At 36.1% G+C, this 8,791-nt stretch overlaps 1 long non-coding RNA gene across 1 annotated transcript in view; it reads left to right on the forward strand.

The window, feature by feature from the left end:
- The first annotated feature begins 47 nt into the window (after positions 1–47).
- LOC145470588 (uncharacterized) overlaps positions 48–8,791 on the forward strand; it is a 9,891-nt gene continuing 1,147 nt past the window's right edge. The window contains exon 1 of the long non-coding RNA XR_014042506.1: positions 48–932. This is a non-coding gene — a long non-coding RNA (uncharacterized LOC145470588). The remainder of the gene's footprint in view (positions 933–8,791) is intronic.

Here is an 8,791-nt window from a genome sequence, read left to right on the forward strand (position 1 = left end):
GCAAATCAATATTAACGTATTGTTCGGTAAGGCTCCCTCCCTTATAACTTTGTAATGAGCTACGTGACAGCATAGAATTGCAAAAATTTGGAACAAAGGTTCAGCAAAGTCAATTCCTACTATTTTTTCTTTTTCCGTGAGAGCAAACGGATTAATCTGGCAAAGGAAATGGATTAATTTCGCAAAGGAAAATGTAGCTCGGTAGGCTTAGCTTAGCATAACAGGAAAACTGATTAAAAACGTTCTTTTTGTGCATGATGTTTAATGGTTCCTTTCTGTCCTCTAAGGTAAATATGACGACCAATCATCTAAGATGATGAAAATTGCACTGAGTATAAAAACCAAACATTTCAAAACAACATTAAAATAAAGTCATATCTCTTCATCACATTTTCTCTCCTTCCTTTCCTAAATGTAAGTGCTCTGAACAAAAGAAATTCGCTTTGATTTTCATCGGTAGTAGCAGAAACAGATAGTTCAGAAACAACCCGTCCTTAGGGGAAACATAAAATGTGTATTTATATTTTGAGTCGTCTCTGAAAATAATTCTTTGTAGTTACATGAATAACAATTTTTATATTGTTTTTACGGATACTGAAAGAGCACGCTGAAATTCGATGCCCCGGAGCAATGTGTGTAGGATCATCATTCAAGGTAATCAAAGGGATAAGATTAAAAAGTAAGAAAATAAAATGAAACAAAAGCTTTGGCACCGCTCTCGAGTGGATATGCAGTTTACAAATGGTACACCAATCGACTGATGAGCTTGCCATTCGTACCAATGGTACGAATCGTAAAGCTCCTTTGACGAATGGTGACATTTACCAATGGCACGATTGGTGAGGGTTTTTTGACGATTCGTATCTGTTTTTGTGTATTGAACATGCGCGAACAAAAGAGGGAATACGATCACCATCTCGACGAGGAAGCCGGTAAGTGATTTGTTAGGCAAAATGCATATGTACATGTTAACGGCAAATTAATTCACAGTTTTGAATTTTTAAGGCTTGTCACAGGTGCTATGGTGAGGAAATGGAAAATAGACAGAATTGTTGAGACTTTTGTGACTTGCACGTCTTTGGTGCATGTCTTTGAATGAATTTCGATGAATTGTTCACATGCATGCTTTGAAAGTGCAATCATGGCCGCAAAATTCAAAACAGATTGAAATTAGCTTTACATTGGAGAAAACGTATGTCCGTCGAACCTGATTGCGAACGTTTTTTTTTTGTAAAAAAATGTCTTCTTTCCGAGGTGAAAAAACTCAGAGATAACACAATTTAATATAGCAGCCGTCTGCATTTTCATGATTAAATTTCAGACGTGTAATGATGTACATCAGGGAATCGATTGAGTACTAAGGCTGTACATGTAAGAAAGGTTTTAACATACCTAGGGGAAAAAATAACAAAACAAGAAATACTGAAGCAATTTATTCAGTTTGTTCGTTTTGGAAAACGGTTGAAATCAAGCTGTCTTTCCGAGGTGAAAAAACTCAGAGATAACACAATTTAATATCGCAGCCGTCTGCATTTTCATGATTAAATTTCAGACGTGTAAGGATGTACATCAGGGAATCGATTGAGTACTAAGGCTGTACATGTAAGAAAGGTTTTAACATACCTAGGGGAAAAAATAACAAAACAAGAAATACTGAAGCAATTTATTCAGTTTGTTCGTTTTGGAAAACGGTTGAAATCAAGCTGTCATGCACTGCAAACAAAAAGCAGGCTGGAAAAAGTAGCAAAACGATGCTATTGCAAATACAGATTAAGTTACAATCAATCAAAAATAAAAAAAGACATCTGAAAAATTAATAGCAGTTGCAGGAAATGTATTTAGAGTCACCACTTTTGTTCAATTTCGGTATCTAATAATGCAATCAAGAAATGTTGCGGCCAATTTTGTAGCCTTAGGATTTTATCTTCATTTTGATTTTTTTCTTGATTTCGAAAACGTCAAAATTACGCAAAAGTGCTAAAGCAATGCTAAAAGACGAAACAATGGAAAAATAATATTAAAGTGAAATTTTGTTTATGAAAGAACATTAGAAATTTACATAAAAATGTGCCTTTTAAAATACAACTACCATGGAAACATCAAAGTTTGAGTACAATGAAATGTAATATCAATGTGTTCCCAAATAAAGTTCACATAATAAAATAGCAGAGTTTATCGGCTATCTGTTAAATATTGCAACATTAAGTTGTGGAACGTTAAAATCAGCTACTATGATAACTTTCTGTCCCCTCCCCCTTTGTTCTGAATAGGGGTAAAGGAGTTACGTTCAGTTCTTTTCAAGTTTGTCCTTGCGTTATCCTTCTTAATCTGTCATCGTCTTACGGTCTTCAGTTTACTATTATTGCTTTGATTATTTGTTTATTGTTATTATTTTGAGTTTCCTTCATCAGTTTTCAGCATACATTGTTACATCACAGCTCAAAATTCACCACGAAGCTTGGTTCGCGAGAAATTTCCTCAAACCTTTGGCGCTTTCGTGTTGTTGTGATGTGGATATTTCGTTTTATCTTTGCTTCTTCGGGAATTTTTCACGATAATATTTACAATTTGCATTTTAAAAGCGAGGCTTGGTGGTAAGATTAGCTAGTTTTATGTCTAGTGTCCCCAATAAGCACAACAGTGCTAAATACATTTGACACTTTTAAGGGCTATTTGGATTTATTTAAAAGTACTAATCTATACATCAGAATAATCAGAATCTCGGCATAGCTCCTTTGAGTTTTTCAATGCAGACAAAATACTTCTTTCCTGATCGGAATGACTGGAGATTGACTGATAACTTATTTTCTTGGGAATTTTATTAGTGTCAATACACTGCAAGAAGGAAGTAATTCAGAACAACAACTGAATAATTGAGTAATAGCACGATATATATTATACTTAATAATACTTATTAGAAAACAGTCCAAAGAAAATACCCATACTGATTGGTTAAAAATCGTGTTTCTATAACTCGATGGAAACACAGAACTAGCACGAGATGTTGACGTAATGATGGCGCGAGCAAAGACAATTTACATTTTGATAATCAAACTTTTTTTTTGAAAGTTTGGGAGAACTCGCAAAAGCTGTGGAAACACTCGCCTGCGGCTCTTGTTCCCACAGAATTTCTCGTTCTCCCAAACTTCCACCCGTGTTTCTACAACTCTGTAGAAACACGGTACATGTTTTCTATTTCTTAAATAATTGTTATGCTACGAGTATAAGAAAAAAGAAATATCTTTACCTAGAAAGAACCTTTAAGCTAAAAATGGGAAAAGCGTTTCAAAGACACTAACCATAAGTTGTAAAAAATCGTCTAGAAAGAGCAGTTTTGTCATTTCCGTAAGTTTGTTTTTCAAACTATCGGTTCAATATGATGCAGACTCAGCTAGTTTGAATTCGTGCATCATGAAGCAAAGACAAAATGAATTTATCAATTGTCAATGTCGCATCCAGTGCACTGACTGCTCTTGCAAACTGTCACCGCTACAACACAGGAGTGAACCAATATCCGCTCGTGTTTACCAGCTTTCGCCGTGCCCCTGCAACATGCTTATGCCCATGTTCCAGGTGCTTCATGCACGCCCCCCGCAAAATGTCCCCTTGTGTGTGTGACCTCAAACCAAATGTTTATTCAGGGTTGTACTTATTATAGCAGAACCCATTTGAATTAATCAGAATCCAATGAAAACTGACATAAATCAATTTTAAAGATGTTCACGTGCACACTATAAATAAAAGTAAAGATTAGTTAATTTTTACAATACATAGAAAAATGCCGAGATTCGTTGTAGCGTCAGCGGAGAAAACCTCTTTATGACGCCCACCTATCAACGCAGGCTATTCCATATTTTGTCTCCAATACGGGATTTGCAAACAGAACGTTGAAACGCAGATGTTTTATTAGATAGAAGCCTTGAAAGGCCTTTGTTTACAGTCTATGCATCAATTTGGCTCACGAGACAGTTTTGTCCATTATTTCGTATTCTGTGGTAGTAAAATTTGCATTTTAACCTGCAAAGGAAGGTTCTATTTCGCCGAGGTTTACCCAGCAGATCTGATTGCCAACGCTCATGAACAAAGATAGGCGATGTTTAATAACACGCCCTCTCCAGAAAAGACTTTCTTCACAACTTGTGGCACAATCGGCGACAACAGGCTAAAAGATTTTTTCTCTTACGAAGTTGCTTTCTCGACCTCGATAGCAATTGCTGTTTTATCGCCAGTGGCAGTGACGGGAAATGCCTTGATTTTGGTGGTAATTTGGAAGAGAACGTTTGTGAGATCATCGTTCCACGTTCTTCTAAGCGGATTAGCGCTCACAGATTTGTGTACAGGACTCATCTCCCAGCCTTTCTTTGCCGCCGCCTATTTTACGTACTTTGCAACCCAAGAGGCAAATTGCCATAAGTTAAAGCTTGCTTTGACCCTGAGGACAATCGGCGCAGGCAGTGCCCTCTACTTCATTAGTTGCACAATTCTTCTTTTAGCAATCCTGTCCATTGAACGATGGCTGCACATGTCTCGACGTTCGCTGGTCACATCACGTGGTGGGCAGTATTTCACGGTGGTTTTACTGTTACTGGCACCGATTCCTGCGGTCGTTTTTCGTGTTTTGGCAACTAAAAGCCAGAAGTATGGAAATAAAATGAGTATTGCCATTGTAGCAATAATTCTCATTTGCTATCTGACCATGTCATTTGCCTACTTTAAAGTTTACCGAATTATCCGTCATCACCAACAGTTAGTCCAAGCGAACGAAGCATCCCAAAATTTTGGGCGACAAGCAATCGATCTGGCGAAATACAAGAAATCTATTGCCACGATCATATATATTCTCTTGCTATTTTCGTTTTGTTTTTTACCCTATGTTGTCTCTAGTGGGGTTTATATTAGTCTTCAGTTTAGCTCGGAAATATTTGTGGTTGATAGGGTGACAATGGTGGTTTTATTGTTGTCCCCTTCACTAAACCCAGGACTTTACCTTTGGAGAATGAATGATATTCGCAGTGGAGTTAAACAATTATTCTACAGTTACAGCTAGACAACACTTCAAACTACTGCCGTCTAGTTGCTGATTGCCAGATTGCTGAAATTCTATATGATTCGCAATGTATATTATCTGGGGATATTCAAGTACTATGACTTGACTTCCACGGTTTTCTACCTGCCAGAAAGTCGCCTGTAATCGGTAAAATGGGTCTTATTAATTTTATGGAACATATTTTTTGAAAGATTAGCAGTGACAGGTCAATGTAAGTGACGAAAAGACAATACCTAGATGTACTGTAAGAAAAAATAAAGATTTATACTTAAATTTGATTAGTTTTAAAGAAATGATTAATTTTGAAGAATATATTATTTGAAAGCTTCGAAGGGACGGAATATAACAGGCGTCAATTTAAGTTACAGACAGACGATACCTATTATAAGAAGAAAAATAAACATTTATGCTTAGATGTGGTTCATTTTGATTAAAGAAATTATTTAGTTTGCAGAACATATTTGGACGCTTAGAGGGGGAGATATAGCAGGTTGTCATTCAAATTAGGGAAAGGCAATGCACATTATGAGAGGGAACGATAAAATGACGAACCCAAAGAGCCTCTGCATTGGAGGCTACGTTCAGATATTCTACCTGGCGAAAATTAGTTTTTTAATGACGTTTAGCAAGAAAGTTTGAAAAGTTAAATACGATTGGCAACTTTGTATGGAATTTCTGAAATAGAACTAATCTATTCTCAATACCCTTTGATACACGTGTACTGAGAACTAAACGACAGAAACAATATGATTATCCAAGGTGTAGATTACCATAGTCATAACACTCGCTCAAAGGACACTATTCGATGCATTAAATCAAGTAGTAACTGGGGTTTGTTCAGATCACTAAATAGTGCTTTACCCGATTGGAATGCCCTATGGACATAAAAAAAAAAACTTCCTTTTAATTCTTTAGAATGTCGTTACTTGATAGGTTTAAATTTTAAAAGTGATTTTCAATTTGTACTTCCATTTTTTATTAATACTTGGATTTGATTGTGATTAGTTTTAAATTTTTTACTCTAATTTTACCTTAGTTACTGAGGAACTCCCTGAAAACCACGCAATGTGACGGGAGCTTCCTCCATAAAGATTATTTATTTATTATTATTATTATTATTATTATTATTATTATTATTATTATTATTACTACTACTACTACTACTACTATTATTAGAACAATCGTAGAGATCACCATATTAAAGTAACACCGGGCAGGTAGTTTTAAGCCTACCGTATGGCAATATACATAGCAAAAAACAGAAGGAGACAAAAATAAAATATAAAGTAATGGTGAGAAAATAGAGAACGTTTCTCAATTTTGATTAAAATGAAGTTACGGTTTGGAATCGTTTTGCGCCGTTGTTCAAGCGCTGAGTTTAACACAAGTGAAACTGCGGTTACAATCGTATCTTTAGCTGGCTGTTCTCGATTATATTATTTGAAAGATTTTCCATCATTTTTATCCTAGATGTAATTCAATTCAATTTTTCATTTTATTAACACTATGAAGGGTATTTGCATACATTTTAATTGGTAAAGTAATGAAAGTAGTAAACGTGAAAAAACCGTAAAGAAATAAAAATTCAGTGTGACCAAAGGTGACCAAAGTTGGACACATTCATGGGCAAGCGGGGGCCAAACGGCCTTAAAATCGGTCATTCAGGGCAAGTTTGCCCCCTTTGCATATTTTTGTACGAAACTTTGCACACTGCCTTGGATCGTTGTCTTGATCATTTCAATTGTAACAAAATGTCAAAATGTCATATTGTGATGTCATATTTGATGACGTCACAAAAAACGTGTCATACAAATTTTCTAATTTCAAACCACCAAATACATCATTTAAAAGAGTATGACTAGGGGACTATTATACTGAAAACCGTTCCTCGCCGGGACAAATATTTCTCGAGTTATAGCAATTTAAAGAAATTTCAGTTTTCCCCGGAACCATTGTGCTCCTCTAAAGTCAACCCCCATGATTTTTTTTCTTCATTTTTCTTTGAGGAACTCTTAGAATTTGATAATAAAGAGTACTTAGTGCTGCTAAAAATCGTATCATTTTAACTTTTTTAGTCTTGGCCTCTTAAACAAGTTTTTGTTGTTTGAATAATTGATGACGTCACCTCTAATGACGTCAAAAATACGATTTGAGGTGTTTAGAACGGCAGGAAAAACATTGATGGGCAATTTTTTGGATTACACTCATATAGTACAGTCAATATGCAACATAAGTGAGATTGCTTCCAGGAAAACACAAGGGGGAGTCCTCGGTTTTGGGCTGAGCATTCTCTAAAATTTAAAATGTCATATCTCCTTTAATTTTTGAGATATTGACAAACGGTTTTCAGCTTTTAACTACTGTTGCTTTGCTCTTTCTAAAGAAGTACAGAAAAAGCTGGAATTTAAAAACTTTTAATGAAGGTTATTGCATGACGTCATTAACTGTGACGTCATATTTTGATATTTGCTGTCAATTTTGTTGTCAAAAAAATAGACATTTGTCCTCTATTCACTTACCAAGTTTCGCGACGAGATATTTACTACATTTGAAATTATGCTGATATAACCAAAATTGGCGACACCTTAATAACCGTTATCAGGGCCGTTTCGCCCTAGCGTAGTAAATGGGAGTATAACAAATTAAGTGGCAGTCCCGCTAAAAGCGGTCCACTCGACTTCGGGACCAAAAATACTTTTCCTTCATTTTTTTGTCAGTGAAAAGGGTTTGACCCATATATATATATAAAAGCAATTTACTATTTTCCAATTCCTTATTTTCGCTTTGCTACGAGCCAAAATTGAATTTTGGCCGAACTGAGGTTGCCGACCGTGATCAGAAAGGTAAAATTCATCGATTTTGTGAAGCGTGCTACGTCGCCTAAAATGCAGCTCACGAAATTTCGATTTCATACGAATTTTAAGGTACATTCATTACTCTGACTGATGAAATATGGAAACTTTTCGAAAAATTCTCAGCTTACCAGCGAGGCTGGAAGACACCCTACTCCGAGGCCTTTGATCACCTACTAAAATTTAGCCAAATTTGACGGGGAAAATCTCAAAAGCTGGGTCTAAATGAAGCCTAAAAAGCACATCACAGTAAATTTCATACCTTAATAAACCGTTCTATAAGTTCAAACCGGTGGGTATCTCCTTGGATTGCACGCGAGAACAGATTAAAATCTGCCACAGTCAGTGTGTTTACACAGCTATCGCTCGTGTCAAAGCTCCTTTGCATAACCCTAGCACCCGGTGAAAATACATCTTCTTCCGTTCAGGGTTTATTTTCAGTTTACCAAGACGAAATGTCTTTGCATGGCAACAGCTAACCAAGAAAACAAAAACCCCAGTGGAGACAACAAAAGGCAAGAAACAGACAGAAAATAGCAGTAGAATGTATAGAATCGACACGACAGATTTCTTGTATTTTGCCAGATCTATTGCAATAAAGCAGCCGAAAAGGTAGCTGCGTCGGAATATGATGCGTTGATCCGGTTGTCGACGGCCGAGTTACAAGACAAGAAAAATGTTTGTTGTTGAGAGGAAACGTTGCTGAACATGTCTTGTTTTTGGTCACGAGTGTCAGTAATAAGTTATGATGGATAAACCTCTGGGAAAATGAACAAATTCTACTATCGTTGTGGTAATTAACAAAAAAATTCATCAGGCAAGCTGATGGACTGCAAACAAAGACCTCTTAAGGTTTCCGCCTGATGAAACAAATAGTGGCCTGAACCAATTT

Source organism: Orbicella franksi, chromosome 15 (assembly GCF_964199315.1).
Source record: "Orbicella franksi chromosome 15, jaOrbFran1.1, whole genome shotgun sequence".
NCBI lineage: Eukaryota > Metazoa > Cnidaria > Anthozoa > Scleractinia > Merulinidae > Orbicella > Orbicella franksi.